The 21,260-nt window shown below is 43.3% G+C and overlaps 1 long non-coding RNA gene across 1 annotated transcript in view; it reads right to left on the reverse strand.

The window, feature by feature from the left end:
* LOC126185036 (uncharacterized) overlaps positions 1–21,260 on the reverse strand; it is a 1,000,382-nt gene that overhangs the window by 423 nt on the left and 978,699 nt on the right. The gene's annotated exons all lie outside the window — the stretch shown is intronic.

The raw sequence follows: 21,260 nt of genomic DNA on the forward strand, positions 1-21,260 counted from the left end.
GCTTTCATTTTCTTTAACATTCAACTGATTGTCGTATATGTTCGGAGAATGTTACGTGGACAACCCTGCCCCTGAAGAAATATTCACTAGACATCTGTCATCTGCGATGCTATTCTCTTTTCCACAGCTCTAAATTTTTAACTATTGCTATTATTAGTATTGTTATTCCAAAACCATTAGGTGCTGTGTAAGCTCTTTGCTTCTGACTAACCAATATTTTTCAAACATATACTGTTTCCTCTAATATGTAATGCTGAAAATATCGCCTAAAAATCTCATCCTCTGCAGTAGTTGTGGGCTTCTTTCTTCTGGGGATTCCTCGAACAAAATCTTTATGATTCAGTTCTCTTTTGATATCATTTCATGAGCAATCTGCTTAATCTCTTTAGCTTTTATGTTTGGTACGGTGTCAGGGTTTTAAATAGGTTATACGTTTATCTTGGGATTTGTTATTCTCTTTCCTCTCAGAGACTCTGAGGGTTTCATGTCCTTTTTGTAAGAGTCCTGGTATCACATGCGTATAATAGAACTGGTTGTATACGTGAATTATTGAGGCATACTTTTGTTTTTACAGACGTACTTTAATACTTGAAAGAACAAGCTATGTTCTGTTTGTCTTTTGAATTTCAGTTTTAATATCATGTTTTCATTATTTAATGCAGTAAAAGTGGTTCTCAGGTGCTTAAGTTCTTTTATGTGTAAAACATTTTCGGTTTGCACTTTCAAGTTTTCATTATCTTTGGGAGAATACGGAAACGCTCCGTCCTTGAACCACATTCCATAGATACTCACGTCAGTAGAACGCGAACACCTGAGCAGTTTCGCCTTTTCTGAGATGCTCGTTCACAGATGCCAGGCCATAACTATACGTCCTTTGTCAAAATCACTTGTGTCAGAGTATTTTCCCCATTTCGGAGCCATATCGTCACTACAGTGATTCGATATCCATGTCTACTTCGTTTACACTCTTTCCTTGCCGCGTCACGTGCCCGCAGTGCCACGTGGCGGCATTCATTCTAGTGGTGGGGAAGTGAACATAGTGTTTTTGGGTCAGCAGTGTAGGCTCAGACGTATTAAAAGTAGGGACAGACTTCGGCTCTTTGGTAGGGTATTGGGTAAGTTCAACCAGCCTGCAAAGCTGATATCTTACAAAACTCCTGACTGAAACAACCTAGAGTATTACTCAAGTGTTCGGAACCCCTAACAAATAGGACTAAAAAGAGATACTGAATATACACAAGGAGTATTTAGTAAGTTATCCAACACTTTTTTTCTGAAAGAAGGTTCGTTTTATTCAGGATTCCAAGGCTACATTTTGCGAGAACTTGTTGAGATGATGACAAACGCCTCTCCAAACGACTGACGTGCATTTTTGTCACTGCCATGTCTCCATAAACATTCTGAAAGCGCCTATGAATATCTACGGCCCTCTGTTTTTCCGTCAAAAGAGACACAATGCCCTCTCTGCTTGGAACGCACCATTACAGGCGCCATTTTTAAGGCAGCATTAAGCGTCGCGACCTCTCGGAACTTCATGAAACTTTAGGGGCTCAAGTGGAAACGTTCGACGATGTCCCACACAAATTCTGCATTTTTTCAACCTAAATTGGCCAAGGAGAAAAAAAAGTGTTAAATTAATTATTGAAGGCCCCGTGTAGAAAGGAAGGAAGGAACGAAGGAAGCTTCGGGTTTAACGTACCGTCGACAACGCGGTGTTTAGAGACAGGAATATATACAAAGAAGGGCAGTAGAAATGGTCACAGGTTTGTTTGACCCATGGGAGAGCGTTACACAATTGCAGAAAAAAACGTAACTGGCATAAGCTTGACGATACACTTCAAGTATCATGCGAAAGCCGACTTACAGATCTTTAAGAAAGAGTATTAAATGACTAATCTACAACCCCCCATGAATCGCTCCCGTAGGGGTTGAAAAGATACGTTTAGACTAATTACAGCACACACAGTCGCATTTTAGCAATCATTCATCCCCGCTCTGTACGTGACCGAGCCTTAACGCATGGTACAATGGAAACTACCCACTGTCACAGTGGTTTGCAGAGTACAGACGTAGCTGAAGGTATAGAGGGAGTAATAGGGTTTATCTTTCCGTCGATGACGACGAGCTCGTTAGAGAAGACTTGTAAACTCGGGGTGCGGAAAGAAACTGGGCATTCCTTAAGCGATTTTGTGAAAATCCTAAATATCTAAATGTGTATGGCTGGAAGGGGATTTGAAACGTCCTTCTCCAGCATACGAGTCCAGTGTCTTAAGCACTCTCACCTTGCTTGGTCGGTAGGGAAGACGTCATAGAAGTCAAAATTGCCGTGACGGAGCAGAAAGTATGACTCATCTGACCAAGATAAAGTCTATAACAAAGAGGAAGAACCCTCAGTAGTCACTTACGAGATTAGTGGCGAGTATCTGGAGCATTGTTTAAATGTCTAGGGATAACGGTGAGAACTTGTATGAGTTAGGACTAACAACTAAAATCTGTAAGAGGGAACGTCAGTTCTATACTTGAATATAAAGGGCTCATTTCAATAGTGGTATAAGTTCATTTTTGTTCATTTTGAGATATAGAGTCCTAAAATTAAATGAGCGCTGAAAAAATCTGCAGTTGAGATACCAGTAATATTCAAGCATATGGCTCCTTGCTAGAGATGAACTTTTCTTTCTGTTTGTTTGGATTATTAATTTCAGAAGCATTATAGGCAGAGAAGCGGAGGTAATGGACTTGTACGACTATTGAAATAAGCCCTTCATATGATGTAAGGGTAATGCGAAATTGCACACAATACGTCAGTACGACCAGTTATGGAGTATTTCTCCAGCTTTTGAAGTCCGTATCAAGTTAACAAGATAACGGGCATCGACACAATTCAGAGATGCACTGATATCATCGTCCCAGTCCATACTAAAGTGTAACACAGGAGCTCGTGGAACTTAAATGAGAATCTTTGAAAGAAATGCCACGTTAATCGCGCGAATCCCTGTTGGGTAAGTTTAGACAACTGGTACTTGAGGAAGACCAAGTTAAGATGGTTCAAATGGCTCTAAGCACTATGGGAGTTAACATCTGAGGTCATCAGTCCCCTAGACTTAGAACTACTTAACCCTGACTAACCTAAGGACGTCACACACATCCATGCCCGAGGCAGGATTCGAACCTGCGACCGTAGCAGCAGCGCGGTCCAGGGCTGAAGCGCCTAGAACCGCTCGGTCACAGCGGCCAGCCAAGTTAAGAGATTAGACCGCATGCAGTGTTATATAGGCAGTCATTTTTGTATCAGTCAGTACACGAATGGAATAGGAACGAGGGTAATGCACGGTGCAGTAATACTGTGACCATCACCTACTGTCGACTGTGGTGTACCACGGTCCATAGATGACAGGGGTGAACGACAGCTACGGAGATGTGTAAGGGCGAACAGACGTGCAACTGTTGAGTAAATGACCGCCCAGGTGAACCAAGGGGCTACCAACAGTGTCCTCTCAACGACCGCTCAGCGAATATTGCTGCAATGGACCCTCGCAGCGGTCGCCTGTTTCTGCTGACTGCTATACATCGGCTACGAAAGCTGGAATTTCCACGTCAGTATCGCAACCGGACGTCAACTCAGTGGTGACAGGTGAATTTTCCGGATGAATCACGTTTATGCTCCATCGGACATTTTGTCATTGGCGTGCACGGCGTGAAACACCCTGCAACAACATTATGCTGTGGGGAATGTTTTAATGGCATTCACTGGGTAACCTTGTCATTCTAGAAGGCACAACGGAACAATACAATATTCATCTATCCTTGGGGACCATGTCCACCCATACATACAGTTCGCTTTTCCTCGGCACGATGGCATCTACCAGCTGGACAATGCAGCGTGTCACAGCTCGCAGCGTATGTGCGTGGCTCGAAGATCACCAGGATGAGTTTACCATACTCAGCTGGCCAGAAAATTCCCTGGATTTAAACCCAATCGAGAATCGGTAAGTCCTGTTCGTGCCAGGGATCCTCAACCGAGAAACCCAGCGCATCTGGGCACGGCACTGGAGTTGGCATGTCTCCACAATCCTGTCGGTACCTTCCAGAACGACAGTGACTCTCTTCCTGCACGTCTCGCTGCGATGTGCACCAAAAGGCTTCGGACAGGGGGTCACATTAATGTGACTGGACAGTCTATCTTTGAGTGACAGTGCTGTAATGTAAGTTTTCATAAGGATTCAAGGTAATATTTAAAGACATTTTATTCTTAATACATAGTTTAGCATCCGGTGAAGCTTGAGTATTTGAAAATTTATTTTTGTGGATTTTGTAATTCAAAACATACTTCAAAATTCGTATTGTTTGTAAGCGTCTTGAGAGCTAAACTTTCGCTTTCCAGAGATCAGTAAATTAACACAACTGCGTTTTATTTGACTTGACAACTATACACGCTACGTACTACACCGTGCAACACCTTTCCGAAACCCCATAACTGCCTCCATTTGGGATGCAAAAGTTTGAAATTTGGCTCAAAGGTCCCTACAACCTTTATCTGTTGTGATGCAAAAGCGTGGTATCTACGACGTCAACCTCGGCCTCGGCGACACATCAGATAGCAAAATGTTGAGACATGCGAATAAACAGCAAGAGCTAAGAGTTCCATGTGAGTTGAAGGTAAGTTAGTGCTGCCGCACCGACACTAAATTTCACCACAATTCCACCCAACGCCACTATAGACGTGCCACTCGATGGGAAGGTTGTCATACCCCCTCTTACGAACATTTCACTCCTTTTGACATCTCTGTGCTCGAGGTTGGAACCGCTATGCCCAGCGTTGAAATTACACGATTTTCTAATGGGTAACCCAGGAAAATATTTCAGTCACACTCATAATTGACACGTAAAGGTCTTAAGGGGTGACATAAAGAGCGTCAATGAAAACACTCCTTACTTGGAGCGTTGATTCAGGCACAGTTATCGGTCGACAGTGACAGTTCGTAATCCGATGAGCAACAGGACGACTTTGTCGACAACCTTTGACACTGCTGACGCCTCACATGAACTTCTGATCTCTTGATTTTTATTCGCATGTTTCAAAATTTGCTGTTTGAAGTGCAGCCGAGCCCTAATGACGTCGCAGGGTGCCACGCTTTCGCATTATTACAGAGGAAGGTTGGTGGCACCGTTGAGCTAAATTTCAAACTTCTGCAGTAGACATTTACGGGGTTTGGAAAAAGTAGTTCTTACGTTGTGTTGTACAGTGTACATAAAATAAGAGAATAACTGAATTTTTCCTATTGTTTGTAAACAAACATGTGTGCGAACTGTTTGAGACGCCTTAGGAAAGTTAGTACTGGAATACAGTGTAGCTGTAATGATAATTGGTTTCTTGGAAATTTGCGGTAAGGTTCTATGGGACCAAACTGCTGAGGTCATCGGTCCCAAGGCTTACACACTAATTAAACTAACTTACTCTAAGGACAGCACACACACAGATACATGCCCGAGGGAGGACTCGAACATCAGATGGGGCAGCCGCGTGAACCGTGAAAAGTCACCGCGGCTAAATGGTTTCTGTCGGAGGGAGGGTAGAGGGGACGGGGTGGTGAGTCAGTGTTATGTCATCGGAAATGGTGATGTAAATGAGACTCTTCGTGGTACTGTAGAGTCTGTGCATGAGACAGAATAATAACTGAATAAGATGGAAGAATTGTGACCCTTAAAGGAGAGTTTCATAGTGCTAGCAAAGAACTGGGAAGATTAAGGGGCAAGCAGGGTGACGAAAAGTGATAGTGGGAACAGGAGCCACAAAAAGAAAAAAATATCTGACACATTCGAAATTGGTGCGAAAAATGGTTTTGAATTGTTATCTCAGTTAAGGAAGAGTCTACATTAGATGTTGGTGTAGCCAAGGTACAGCAGGATTTCAACAAGAAATCAGTGGTTTCAGAGAAATTAGGAAACAGGAGGGAACTCCTGCTGTTAAGGAGTAGTGACGGAAGAGGTGTGAATCAGCTGCTGCTAAAAAATTAAGAAAGAAGTACCAGGTCAGAAACCTCTTCGAGCCAAAAGGTGCAAAGCTTCAGGAAAGAATGATCATGTTGTAACAGTGGGTGGAACAGGAGACAGTACTGCTATGGCACTAGCCACTTTGATTCTGTAGATAACGAAAAGTGTTCATTATATAAGCCTTCAGAAAAATTCAAATGTTTCCTGTACATTATTTTCTTTTTTTTTACTAGCCGGCCTTGGTGGCCAAGCGGTTAAAGGCGCTAAAGTCTGGAACCGCGCGGCCGCTACGGTCGCAGGTTCGAATCCTGCCTCGGGCATGGATGTGTGTGATGTCCTTAGGTTAGTTAGGTTTAAGTAGTTAAGTTCTAGGGGACTGATGACCTTAGAAGTTAAGTCCCATAGTTCTCAGAGCCATTTGAACCATTTGAACCATCTTTTTTACTTAAAATAAGTGTAAAGTGGCACCTTATAACATGTAGACTCAAAACGTGTGGAAAACTTCGACCAATTACCATAGTTTGATGGTGATTAAATTTCCCTTAGAGTGGCCACTTTACCCCACCTTCCTACTTGAGCCATTTAATATAATCCGGCTATCCTCATACAAATTGTAAGAATAGTTACAGGAACTAACAACACAACCACTGACAACATTTTTATAGACGAAATAAGACTGCAAAGTAATAGTGCAAGTCTTGTATTTCATGACCTCTCACTCCATAACGGTCATCTGTTAACGTTTAATGCATCGGTCAGTAGAAATAATTGGAAAACTACAACGGCACTAAAAGAATAGTGCAACTACAACGGCACTGAAAAAGGAGTGCAGGAATACAGGAATAATGTACGAAAGATAGACTGGAAAGACATAAACTGCATACCTGATATAAATAGAAAAATATAATGTATTCTGTAATGTATTCATAGGCTATCTTCAAAACTGTTTTCTTAAGAAATTAACTGGCGTAGGCAGATTAAATGCACCTAAAATCTGAGTTCCAAAAGGAATGAGGCTATCGTTTAAGACTAAGAGAAGGTTCTACTTCGTATCTAGAGACACAAGGGATGACAGGGTGAAACTATATAATAAGGTTTGAATTCGCCGCTCTTCTCATAGATCCAGGATCGATTACGCCCATTCTACCTATATATTAGCAACTGCTTTTGTTGAAAACTCCTTCATGAACTATAAGGTAAAATTATACGTACACTAAGAAAAAATATAGACTATGTCTGTCCAAATATTCATTAGTGTATCGTGTAAAAATATTGTAACACTACCGCCCAGTCGGACGTGCGTTAGCTCAATAAAGCCTGTACTGTAATAAGTTCACGGGCTTCACCTTGTAAACAAGGATTTAGTACATAAGTTGACCGCGTGTACCTAATGGAAGCAATTCGGACTTATTCAGTCAGTAACTACAGTGATGCGTCAAGCAAATGTAAAGTACAATTATGCGTTCGCATGGACAAGAAGTACACACAGTAGATATTGCCAATGATTAATAATACGGTCGCCAGCCTAATTAGGCATTGAGTGAGTTTCTCCTTGTATAAGTGTGTGCATGTACAAGCATAACAACACGTAGAACTGCTGCGTTATATGGCAGAGTTTGGCATAGGAAAAATCTAATGAGCTAAAGTTTTCTTCTTTTGTACTAATTTGGATGAGTTAAACTTACACAACACCACACAGCAATGATTACTACGAGCTGCTCTTTGTATATTGATCAGAATGAAATCGGGCATAGATTACCCTAGAATCAGCAATTTTGAAAACACACATACAATGTCACTATTAAAATTGGAAAAAACACTAATATACTTAGGTTTAATATAGAAATTAATTTTACTGTTCAATTCTGATCAGTACACTTCAAAATGTGTAAGAATAGGCAAGAGAATGGGGGGGGGCGGGCCCTGAAACTGTTACGGTCGTTATGCTGAAACTAGTAAGTCCTGAAGGTACATTAACACTCAAAATTATCAACCTATGGACTACTATTCTTTTGTCACGCTTCTGGAGTAATTGACTAACATTCTTTCAGTCTCAAATGAATTAAATAACATTGCTAGCTCAATTCAAAATTTATCTTTCAATTTAATCACACTGATATTCTTTACTAACCTTTACATTTGCACTCCTAACTTTCAAACTGCTTTATAGCATAGATCGATCTGCAGATAATTTAATACTAACTGTAAACTTTCAGTTCGGGATACTCGGGTTGCACAATATATGGTAAGGACCCTGTCTAGGTCAATGATAAGGATAAGTGATGGCTAATGCAATTCTGGTAAAAGTCACGTTATTATTGAACAGTTAGAACAGTTTCAACACTGGTCCACACAGATACACTTCTAAAGATGAAATAAATGTTTGACCTGTGCACGTAGTTGCGGCGGCTGGCTGGCAGCGAGATAGCGGGCAGCACAGCACACATACAAGCACGGCTAAGGCTCTCACAGTATCGGCACTTTCATTCTTCTTAGCGTCGTAATCTTTCCAATTTTGTGCCTGAGGAAATAGCCATGCCAAGTAGTCGTCGGAATCGGCCCATCCGAGGCTCAATGGAATCCACTTTTCCTAGATAGCCTCCTCGGTACAGTACATGTTCCTCTGACCGATACTCAACTCCGACTGTTTCACTGAGCCCGTTGTGCCGAACCGCGCCAGTGTGCGTTTTCCCGCGCTCGCCTGCATCCACCTTTTCCCGCGCCCCTACAGGTAGGGTATTCACCACAGGTTTTCTACTACACATATTCTAATGCATTACCTACGTATGGACCTAGTGTTTAAATTACAATTTACACATTTTACAATAGTTTTAACATTAAATACATTTTCCTTTGATTATCAAATTGCTTAAAATCTAACATAAGTAATGACATTCATTTCAAAAGTTGTGTACAGTTTCTTTAACATGACACGAAAAGAAAAAAATTAAAATAATATTTCCATTATTCCACATAAATTCAGAAAGAAACATTTATCTAAATACATAAAGAAAAAAATTATTATAGGTACATTATTGTTACAATATGAGGTAAATTGGTCAAGAATTTTTCGACATTTTTGCTACCAACTATTCCCCTATATATATTGACATCCAAAATTAAAGCAACAAACTGCTATTCGCTGCCCTGTGTCTAATTCACGATATAACCATAACTGTCAACAGATGTTACGATCATATTCTGCACGGAAGACGGCATGCCGATCAACGGACAACCACGGCGGCAATGACATCAGGGCAACTATCAAACGGGGCAGAGTTTGCATGGTAGTCCCACATCCACAATCGCCGTGTGCGCAGTCACAGACGGTGCAGTATGGCACAGAGAAGACACCTACAGACTCTCTGCTGTGGAGGTCCATAGGAAGAACGGAAGCAGGAGAGTCGAAAACTGATGTGACCCGATGGCTTAATGTGAATCGTTGTGTTGTTTCTCGGATGATGCGACATCTTATAGAGACTGAAACTGTATTCCGGAGACCAGGACAGGGCCGACCACGTGTGATATGAGAAGCGCGGCAAACGGTGTACAGAAGGCTTCAGCAGAGTTACTTTTATTGTTGGAGACCTGTTGTCTTCACAGAACGGGACGTCTAGAGTGGAGCCGTCAACATGCCACCTGTACGGTCGAACGGTGGGCCAATGTTCTTTTCACAGACCAGTTCCTATATGGTGTGGAGAGTGATTCTCGACGGATTTGCATCTGGAGGACACGCGGAACACGATTTCGGGCCCCAAACATTGTGGGAAGAGACCGATATAGAGCAGGATCCCTAATGATGTGAGCAGGGATTATGTTGACCACTCGAACATCTCTTCATGAAATTGTATAGGTGAGTCAGCAAGATTTAACTGCTATCAGGCACCGCGAGGAGATCTTGGGATCTCATGCTCAGTTGTTGCGAGGTGCTGTGGGCCCAATGCATGCATGGCGTGGCCTGCTAGTTCTCCTGATTTGAATCCCATAGCGCATGCCTGGATGGACAAGGGGGACGGGTTGCATCACGTCAGCACCCACCTCGCAGCGTGTTCCATCGTTGTCAGACCTGTATTGGTGCCAGAGTTGGTCACACCCAACACTCAGCTCATTAACCAGTTGTCAGAATGTGTGTACAAATCCATTAAGTTGAAAAAAAAAGAACATTTTCGTCTACCGTTATGCATGTTGCAATTGATTACGTTCTGTATTCTTTACATTGTTTCTGCTTTACTATCAACTGTTTATACTGTTTTGTGGCGAAATAAACGCAATCTGTGGGAGGGTGGGGGGGGGGGGGGTGAAGAAAAATTCGCGCACATGGGCTTCGCAGCACGATTTTTCACATACTAGCAATACGGAACTGTCTCTCACAAGATTTCGTCCTCTGCATATTTCCGTAAATTAAATGGACGTGAAAGATTGACAGTCTGACAACACTGTAATCATCTGCACATATACGGTACCTGCCTCTGTCTGCATATGGGGGTAGCGCTGTGCAGTTGGTGCAGTTCGGTTCTTGGTTGAGGCATCTTTGTTTTTATTAGTCAGTTTCATTCTGCCAGGTAATATTATAGTATACACCGTTTCTTAAGCCATGCGTATCCAGCATTTACATAGTACAGTGATTTGTCGTCTTGAAAATCACAAAAACGTAACCATACAAATCATAAATAGACAGCTGAAACAAATGGCTTGTCATAGGACAGAATAACTACGGAAATTATATAAATTTCGAGATGCTGAAGATTATTACACTGTTAAATAACTCAACATCTACTAGTCATGTATACTACATGCTGTACGTCCGCTCAAACGAAACACATTATCAAACAATGACAATAATAATTTCCACAGTGATGACCGTATGACGTTTACAAAAGAATACGTTGTCCTCAGAGCAGATGCTCAAAGCGACCTCCCTTCACGTCCAAGCACTGCACTACCCGTTGGATCATACAGCTGCGGACTCTTCGCAACATGGCTGCACTCACAAATGCAAGAGCAGGATGAAAATGCGCTATCAGTTCTTCCACATGTGTAAGCGGAATAGAATACTCATGCTCCTTCAAATGTCCCCACAGGAAGAAATCCAGGGCATTTAGATCAGGTGAATGCGGAGACCATACAAGAGGACCTCCCTGTCCGTTCCATTTCCATGGAAATTTCTGTATAAATACCGTCGCACATTAATTCCAAAGTGTGGAGGCGCCGCATCATGTTGGAACCATAACCTCTGCCGAACATGAAGTTCAAATTCAAATGGCTCTGAGCACTATGGGACTCAACTGCTGTGGTCATAAGTCCCCTAGAACTTAGAACTACTTAAACCTAACTAACCTAAGGACAGCACACAACACCCAGCCATCACGAGGCAGAGAAAATCCCTGACCCCGCAGGGAATCGAACCCGGGAACCCGGGCGTGGGAAGCGAGAACGCTACCGCACGACCACGAGATGCGGGCAACATGAAGTTCAAATGGCTCTGAGCACTACGGGACCTATCTCCTTCCTAGAACTCAGAATTACTTAAACCTAACTAACCTAAGGACATCACACACATTCATGCCCGAGGTAGGATTCGAACCTGCGACCGTAGCGGTCGCGCAGCTCCAGACTGAAGCGCTTAGAACCGCTCTGCCACACCGGCCGGTGAACATGAAGTGCAACATCTGCCAGTGCATCAGGCAAATAGTCTGGGAGGAATGCGTGATAGTTTCGTGCGTCAACCGGCCAGGAAACACGATGGGACACACACTTCAGTCTTTCAATATTCCGCCCACATGCTGATGCCAAAACTCCGTCCGAACAGGCCTTTGTAGGCCCAGCGGTACCGACCGGTCGCCGCGTCTTCCTCACCCACAGGCGTCAATGTATGCGGATACGGAGTGGCCTGTGGTCAGCAGACTGCTCTCCCGGCCGTCTGTCAGTTTACGAGACCGGAGCCGCTACTTCTCAATCAAGTAGCAATTCAGCTTGCTTCACAAGGGCTGACTGCACCCCGCCTGCCATCAGCGCTCGGCAGATCGGAAGGTCACCCATCCGGGTGCTAGCCCAGCCCGACAGCTCTTTACTTCGGTGATCTGACGGGAACCGGTATTACCACTGCGGCAAGGCCGTTGGCACGCTGATGTGAAAGTGAACTTGATATCCACGTGGGTGACGTGCGAGTTATGTCATACCAACGGTGGGCATTCTGAATATTCAATACACACTCACGAGTGATCGCTGCTTCATTCGACCATATTACAATGTTTATGAAGTCTTCGTTGGCTTCCTGTTGCTGTTGGTACCATTGACAAAATTGCATCCGAAGACGTGGCAGTGTGCAGAATGCAGATGTTGCGTTACAGAATGATTGAGGTGCAACCCATGCTCATGCAGAACGTCAACGACGGTGCGTTGCGAGACACACGGCTGCGTTGCTATGTTAAGTGTTCTTCGTTGCTTCGCTGGGGTTCTCGGTGTATAACCTCCAGAATAGTTTCCTCAGTAGCTGAAATACGGCGAGTCTGTGGACGATCTCTGCCACGGGATGGTGTAAGGAGAGAACCCCGAAAGCGAAGCTCGGGACGAAAAAACACATTTTTATCTCTGTAAGTCCACCTTTATACAGATGGGTGCGGGACCTCGGCTGTTCAATATAAAATATCGAATCAAAATACCTTCGGCCGCCTAAACTTCTGGTTGTTGTTTTATTTGAGCAACCAGTTTCAGCGCTACACTAAGCCATCGTCAGGTCCCCTGACCGACGTGTAGAGAGAATACCACCTCCCATTCCGTCAAAATAAGGGTCAGCATTCAGTGACTGGTATTCGTAGGTTTTTGACACTGCGATCTCTTCGATCATAGCTTCAAGTGAAATGGAATGACAAACTAATTGTGTGTGTGAAATCTTATGGGACTTAACTGCTCAGGTCATCAGTCCCTAAGCTTGCACACTACTTAACCTAAATTATCCTAAGGACAAAAACACACACCCGTGCCCGAGGGAGGACTCGAACCTCCGCCGGGGCCAGCCTCACAGTCCATGACTGCAGTGCCTTAGACCGCTTGGCTAGTCCCACGCGATGAAAAACTAATTCCCTGCATGTATGTCGGTGCTTATACACCCGCCTGTTGCATATAAGTTGCAGCAACGCCCGCAAACGGAGACATTTTGATTGCCCTTTATAAATCAGTCAAGGACTTTTCGAGCTTTTTGCAAACAACATTTCACTATTTTCTATATATATTTCTCTATTTTATATATGTAGGGAAATATTATTAGCAAAATTTTCTGATCGCGCCTTATACATCACATTGTTACACTACAATCTAACGAACATTCAGGTGGACGTAGCCTATTTAGTTTTTAAACCAAAATGTGCAGGTTTTCTGGCAAAAACGCCTGTGAGAAAGAATGTGCTGTGGTGTGCTGTACTGTGAAAATTTGAGGTTTAGTTTCCTTTCTCGCAGTCAGTTTTAACTGCGGTAACAGCATTTAAACATTGAAACTTTCCTGGAAGATTAAAACTGTGTGCCGGACCGAGACTCGAACTCAGGACCTTGGCAGAAGAGCTTCTCTGAAGTTTGGAAAGTAGGAGACGAGGTACTGGCTGAAGTAAAGCTGTGAGGAGGGGGCGTCAGCCGTGCTTGGACAGCTTAGATGGTAGAGCACTTGCCCGTGAAAGGCAAAGGTCCCGAGTTCGAGTCTCGGTCCGGTACACAGTTTTAATCTGCCAGGAAAGTTTCATAACAGCACACACTCCGCTGCAGGGTGAAAATCCCATTCTGGCATTTAAACATTAATCAAATTTTTTCTTCCATATATCTATTTTTTCTTCTTATACACTGTTTTAAACAGAATTCGTATACACAATAACGTGCTGATTTGTTTTCGTTCCTGGAATCGTTTCCAATAGAAAACAGGGAAGTTGTTTTTACGGCTTATTGGTTTATCATTGGAATACTATAACGGAATCTGAATTATCCAGAAAATTGTACTGGTACCCGTACGAAGACTGAAACTGTTCGAAATACTTTCTCTGAAGCAATTATCCTCACAGAACCAGCAGCTCACTCTCATAGCCTGTGTGCCAAAGATCGCAAACGATTTACCCATTAATTTTAAGCGACTAAAATTCCACATCAAGGATTTGTTTGCAAGATAAATAAACAAGGCTCATGGTCAAAGAGAGTAGGGAAGAGGAAACGGACAGATAGGAAGAACAGAGAGGATATAGACACGGAGAAGGGGAAGGAAGAGATGAGCAGAGAGAGGGGGAAAGCAGGAAATGGAGAGAGAGAGGGAGGGTGCTGAGGAGATGGATCGAGAGAGGGATGAGAGAGGGATGGACAGAGACAGAGGACGGGGGAGGGGGAGGAGATGGACAAAAGGGGGGGGGGGAGGAGAGGATGGACAGAGAAAGTGGGGAGAAGGAGATTGCGACGTAATTCCAATACATATTTAGCAACTGTAGCGAAGCATTGCCGGTTCATTAGTATCATATAAATTTAGTATAACAGCTCTCATACTGTGATTCAAATTTTTTGCTATAGGTTTCAGCTTTAAAAATTATGCCTAAGAATACTAACATTAATTGCAAGTCAGAAACGTCTCTTAAACACAGTGACATCATAGGTTTTGCGCAGTACAGCTTCCATTAACCAATACCACCAAACCTGATACGTAAGAAATGTTCATCTTAAATTTGACGCTCTTTTTAAAAAGGCTTTTTGAAGCTATTGACGTTTTTCAATGGAAGCACGAGGTGAGTATTTCTTTACCATTAAATCCAAGTTTTCTCACCTCTCGCCTAACTGTCATAGTACTTGCAGTGGATCCGGATGCAGTTTGGAATTCCTGTGTGAGGGTCTGGATAGATGTCTGCCTATTACACATTACGACCCTCTTCAAGTATCGGCCGACTCTGCCAGTGAACAGACGATGTCGTCCTGTACGATTTTGTGTTGTACGTGTCCCTTCCCGTTTCCACTTCAGTATCACATCGGAAACGGTGGACCAAGGGATGTTTAGGAGTGTGGAAATCTCGCGTACAGACGTATGACACAAGTGACACCCAATCACCTGACCATGTTCGAAGTCTGTGACTTCTGCGGAGCACCCCATTCTGGTCTCTCACGATATCTAATGACAAATGATGTCGCTGATATGGAGTACCTGGCAGTAGGTGACAGCACAATGCACCTAATATGAAAAACATATGTTTTGGGGGTGTCGGGATACTTTTGATCGCGTAGTGTAGATGCACGTTTTAATGTCGACCTAGGATTTTCCAAGTTAAATTTTTAATTTCAGAACAATTTTGTGAAGACTGCAAATATGTCAAATATGGAAAAAGTATAACAAGTCAGTACCAAAACACATTTATTCTCCTGGCAGTGGAAAACGTGAAATATCGCACAAACGTTTTCAACATAACACTTGATGATGCGTTCGACATACCACAAATCAATGTTTCCTACATTCCATGAAGTTTTCTGGGGCAAATACGTCCCACTACATATAAATCATCTACAAACCAGTTGAATACCTGAGGTGTGTAGTAATGTTTCAAAACAATGTCTGTGATGTATAAGGAAACTCAATTAGCCGCTTCAGACACTCTTGGAATGGAGAAGACTGTGACTCGATCTGATTTTCGTGAAAGAAACGCATTGTGCCACCTGTAAACACACGCTGCCTCATTTGACTGCTCACAGACGTCTGTATATCCACCTCATGATCCATAGAATTTTTCTTCGACTTCCAAAGGCATCTCGTTACATGCTAGCACTAGAACGATGTCAGATATAGAATTTCCGACGCTTAAAATTGCATATTACTTTACAGGGACATATGTGTCCGATTAAGCACGAAAGGGATAAAAGGCGATGTTTTGATTAGTATTAATTAATTAAAAATAGCGATAAAGCTACATAGTTAACTCTCGTCACATTTTACCAAGAAGAAAACCCAATTTTAGTTTCTTAACCTTCTGATCAAGTGGAATCGTTTGACATACATCACAACAACATTCTGACTGATTTTTATTTTAATGATGCTTATTTATGTGTGTTTTATACCTTCAACTCTCCTTTCCAACAGGTTGATAAAACACGATTTGCATCCTAACTGAATCGGCAGTTTGTGAGGGACTCTACATGTCATTCGGATGCACTGAATTATTCATACGATTGGCCATCAGCGTAACTTAAAATTACGTTAAACTTAATTTGAATCAGAATACAATGTAATTCTGTCAAATAACTTAGTTGATGCTACCAACATCTTCACAAGTCTCCATATTAAAAGCAAACTCCTCAACTGGGCGTGGCAGTATGGCACAGTATGAACGGATGTAGCAAGCAGATGCTTTTGCAGTTACAAGTGTACGTTTTTCAATGTAGCGCTCTATTTTTATTTCGTAATGTGAAGGTGGCAACACAGATACAGTGTGATATTTCAGTATATCTCACTTGTTTCGTTTTTTATGCATAGAAGCCTAATAAACAAACACTCCGTAATTTTTTGTTTATTACATCCAACCTCAATTACCATTTCAGAAATAAAATGGGGCCGTAGATCACTAATCCTGGACATCCAACGACCACAAGATACGTTTATGGATTTGAGATTCTACATTATTAGTGGGGGATCCTATTTGTGTCACTGGTAGATCACAAACTGCACATTAAAATACTAAGCAGAGTCAAAAAATGGTTCAAATGGCTCTGAGTACTATGAGACTTAACATCTGAGGTCATCAGTCCCCTAGAACTTAGAACTACTTAAACCTAACTAACCTAAGGACATCACACACATCCATGCCCGAGGCAGGATTCGAAATTGCGACCGTAGCGGTCGCACGGTTCCAGACTAGAACCGCTCGGCCCCATCGGCCAGCTAATAAAAGTCATCAGAGGCTCAAAATCTATGTACTTTCAAGAAAATATAAATTCCGGCAGCAACAAGATAAAACCTATTCCGAATACACTCCTGGAAATGGAAAAAAGAACACATTGACACCGGTGTGTCAGACCCACCATACTTGCTCCGGACACTGCGAGAGGGCTGTACAAGCAATGATCACACGCACGGCACAGCGGACACACCAGGAACCGCGGCGTTGGCCGTCGAATGGCGCTAGCTGCGCAGCATTTGTGCACCGCCGCCGTCAGTGTCAGCCAGTTTGCCGTGGCATACGGAGCTCCATCGCAGTCTTTAACACTGGTAGCATGCCGCGACAGCGTGGACGTGAACCGTATGTGCAGTTGACGGACTTTGAGCGAGGGCGTATAGTGGGCATGCGGGAGGCTTGGTGGACGTACCGCCGAATTGCTCAACACGTGGGGCGTGAGGTCTCCACAGTACATCGATGTTGTCGCCAGTGGTCGGCGGAAGGTGCACGTGCCCGTCGACCTGGGACCGGACCGCAGCGACGCACGGATGCACGCCAAGACCGTAGGATCCTACGCAGTGCCGTAGGGGACCGCACCGCCACTTCCCAGCAAATTATGGACACTGTTGCTCCTGGGGTATCGGCGAGGACCATTCGCAACCGCCTCCATGAAGCTGGGCTACGGTCCCGCACACCGTTAGGCCGTCTTCCGCTCACGCCCCAACATCGTGCAGCCCGCCTCCAGTGGTGTCGCGACAGGCGTGAATGGAGGGACGAATGGAGACGTGTCGTCTTCAGCGATGAGAGTCGCTTCTGCCTTGGTGCCAATGATTGTCGTATGCGTGTTTGGCGCCGTGCAGGTGAGCGCCACAATCAGGACTGCATACGACCGAGGCACACAGGGCCAACACCCGGCATCATGGTGTGGGGAGCGATGTCCTACACTGGCCGTACACCACTGGGGACACTGAATAGAGCACGGTACATCCAAACCGTCATCGAACCCATCGTTCTACCATTCCTAGACCGGCAAGGGAACTTGCTGTTCCAACAGGACAATGCACGTCCGCATGTATCCCGTGCCACCCAACGTGCTCTAGAAGGTGTAAGTCAACTACCCTGGCCAGCAAGATCTCCACATCTGTCCCCCATTGAGCATGTTTGGGACTGGATGAAGCGTCGTCTCACGCGGTCTGCACGTCCAGCACGAACGCTGGTCCAACTGAGGCGCCAGGTGGAAATGGCATGGCAAGCCGTTCCACAGGACTACATCCAGCATCTCTACGATCGTCTCCATGTGAGAATAGCAGCCTGCATTGCTGCGAAAGGTGGATATACACTGTACTTGTGCCGACATTGTGCATGCTCTGTTGCCTGTGTCTATGTGCCTGTGGTTCTGTCAGTGTGATCATGTGATGTATCTGACCCCAGGAATGTGTCAATAAAGCTTCCCCTTCCTGGGACAATGAATTCACGGTTTTCTTATTTCAATTTCCAGGAGTGTATTAGGCATATGAAACAAAGCAAGAAAACGAAGAAATTGCTTTACAGGTAGATAATGAACTCATCGAAGACAGCGCAAAAATATCAGATCTTTTTACAGCATTTTTCTGTCTTTTGCAGATAATCGATATTTGAATACTTCCTCAGCTGATAGTTATAGTTCCTACGAAAAGATTACCAAAAGGAGACTGATGAAATTGACCTTCATCCTACAGTTCTAAAAGAAGTTTTCAGTGTTTCAGTTACCTTAGAAACGTATGTTCAACTAGTTATGATCACATCAGTAGCAAAATAATGAAATGTCGTTCATCTGAAGCTATTAATATATTGTGTTACTTATGTAACGAATCTTTCCAAGGAGGTATTTTTCCAGAGAGGCTTAAATATGTTGATGTCAAGCTGTTTCACAAAAAAGGAGAAAAACATTCGAAAAAAGTTACTGTTCCATCTCATTATTGCCAGGGTCTCCTAATAAATCGAGAAGTTCGTGTACAGTAGACTTTATAAACACTTAGTGGGGCGAAACATAGGTAGTAGCAAATGTTCTGGTTTTCATAATGGACCATCAACTGAACAGGCTATATTTATTTTGACAGATGATACACCAGAATGAATAAGTCAGATATGGAGTAGTAGACACAGCTGGCTCCTGGTTTTTATCTTATCTGAATGACAGAAAGCAATGTGTATCAGTTCGATGTTAATCACATAACAAGAGCACAGCGTCCACATTTCTACACCTGATCTGCCGCCCAGGGGAGAATAAGCAGTAAGGGCTTGCTCTTGCCATATTTATTTGGAGGTATTAACCAACGTCAATTTCTCATGAATTTGAGATACTTACGTAATCAAGAAAGAAAGTCACCAAGTGTTATATATAAGAAAAACCGAACCCAAACTTTAACGGGAACTACAGAGCATGGCTTCCGGAAGACTAAGTGACATCATAAACACGGAAAAACTTCATGCAACATTAACCAACGTACACACTGGTGAAAGATATTTCATCGTTTTCTCTCCTAGAATGGCCAATGTCAATAATGAGGAAAAAAACTAAAATATAAGAAGAAAAGAAAGTTCATTTAATTTTAGCATAATTTAACTACGAGAAGAAGAAAATCGACAAAGAGAAAAATAAAGAAAATTGAAATATTTATTTCCTATGCTTTGATTTGCATAAGTGTTTACCAACTCCACTTTTGTACAGTGCGATAGCTTCCTATAAACGATCGCTATGGACTCTCAATTTAACTGAGTACTATGTAACCGACAAGCACAAATCCGCTCAGTGTTACATGTGGAATAAAGCTGTTGCTGGCTACGGAGAAAATAAAATAGCTTTTTGTATTCTCAAGGATATTCTGTCATTGCCTGAAGACGTCGTTGAGGTCAACATGTTTAGAGAGTCCTGCAGTTTCCAGAAAAGGAATATTAATTTCTCAGTCATGTTCTTGAATATATTTCTCGAGCAAAAACACTTGTTACAAGCTGGTTGTTATTCATCATAAGATACTTCAACCTGGTCACACCCACATGCAGGCAGACTATCCATGCATCTGCCGAAAAAACAAGAAAGAATACCACTGCAAAAATTGATACACTTACGAATTGGAAAATCTGATCAGATTAGATCTTAGGAAGCTAGAGATAAATGAAGTCTAACTAGGGTAGAAACATTTTCTTCGTTTAAGAGAACACAACGATGTTATGTTAAAAAAGTTAAATATAAGAAATAGAATTTGAGAAAGTCAGTTACTTGGCTAAAGATATATTGACGGAAAAAATTGCAACACCAAGAAGGAGTTGTGCGACATAAACGAAAGTTGGCAGGCGTGTTTCTGCATCTGAAAGATAATGTCTATTCAAATTTCGCTCCAGTCCCAGAACAGCGGAAGTTGTAGCGCTACTAAGAGGCTGAAAATCAGGTTTCCTTTAAATATGCGCTGTAACGGTCGTGAGCTCTAGTTACCTTTAAGACTGGACGTGGTAAGTTGATATTAGTCAAGAATGACGACAAAGACGCCGTTATCAACATCTCACTGAGTTTGAACGAGGCCTTGTAATAGTGTTACGAGAAGCTGGATATTCCTTCTGCGATATTGCACAAAGACTCGGAGGGGAATGTTGCCACTGTACATGAGTATTGGCAGTGGTCGTTACGAGACTGTGCGCTAGCAAGAAACCGGGCTTTAGATAGCCACCACCGAGAGGAAAGACCGTCGCTTTCGGCATATGGCTCTGTCGCATCGAACTGCATCTCCAGCAGCAATCTGAGCAGTAGTTGGAACCACAGTGACACAACGAACTGTTACAAATCGGTTACTTCAAGGACAGCTCCAAGCGAGACTCCCTCTAGCGTGCATTCCACTGACGCCAAACCATCACCATTTGCGACGAAAGTGGCGTCAAGAGAGAGCTCACTGAAGGGCAGGGTGGTCATTTTTGTGTTTTCTGATGGAAGCTGGTTCTGTCTCGGTGTCAGTGATGGCCAAGTGTTGGTTCGAAGGAGGAGGCCCTGCAACCAACCTATCTGTGTGCTAGACACACTGGACCTATAGTTGGAGTTATGGTCTGGGGTGCGGTTTCATACGACAGCAGGAGCACTCTCGTCTTCATCCCACGCACCCTGACTGCAAATTTCGTCACTCTGGACATTCGACTTGTTGTGTTGCCATTCATTAACAGCATTCCATAGGGTGTTTTTGAACAGGATAACGCTTGCCCACATACCACTGTTGTAACCAACGTGCTCTACAGAGTGTCGACTTGTTGGCTTGGCCTGCCCGACCACCTGATGTGTCGCCAATCGACCACATATGGTACATCATCGGACGACAACTCTAGCGTCAACCACAAACAGCATTGACCGACCAAGTGCAACAGGCA

Source organism: Schistocerca cancellata, chromosome 4 (genome assembly GCF_023864275.1).
Source record: "Schistocerca cancellata isolate TAMUIC-IGC-003103 chromosome 4, iqSchCanc2.1, whole genome shotgun sequence".
In the NCBI taxonomy this organism is placed as follows: Eukaryota; Metazoa; Arthropoda; class Insecta; order Orthoptera; family Acrididae; genus Schistocerca; species Schistocerca cancellata.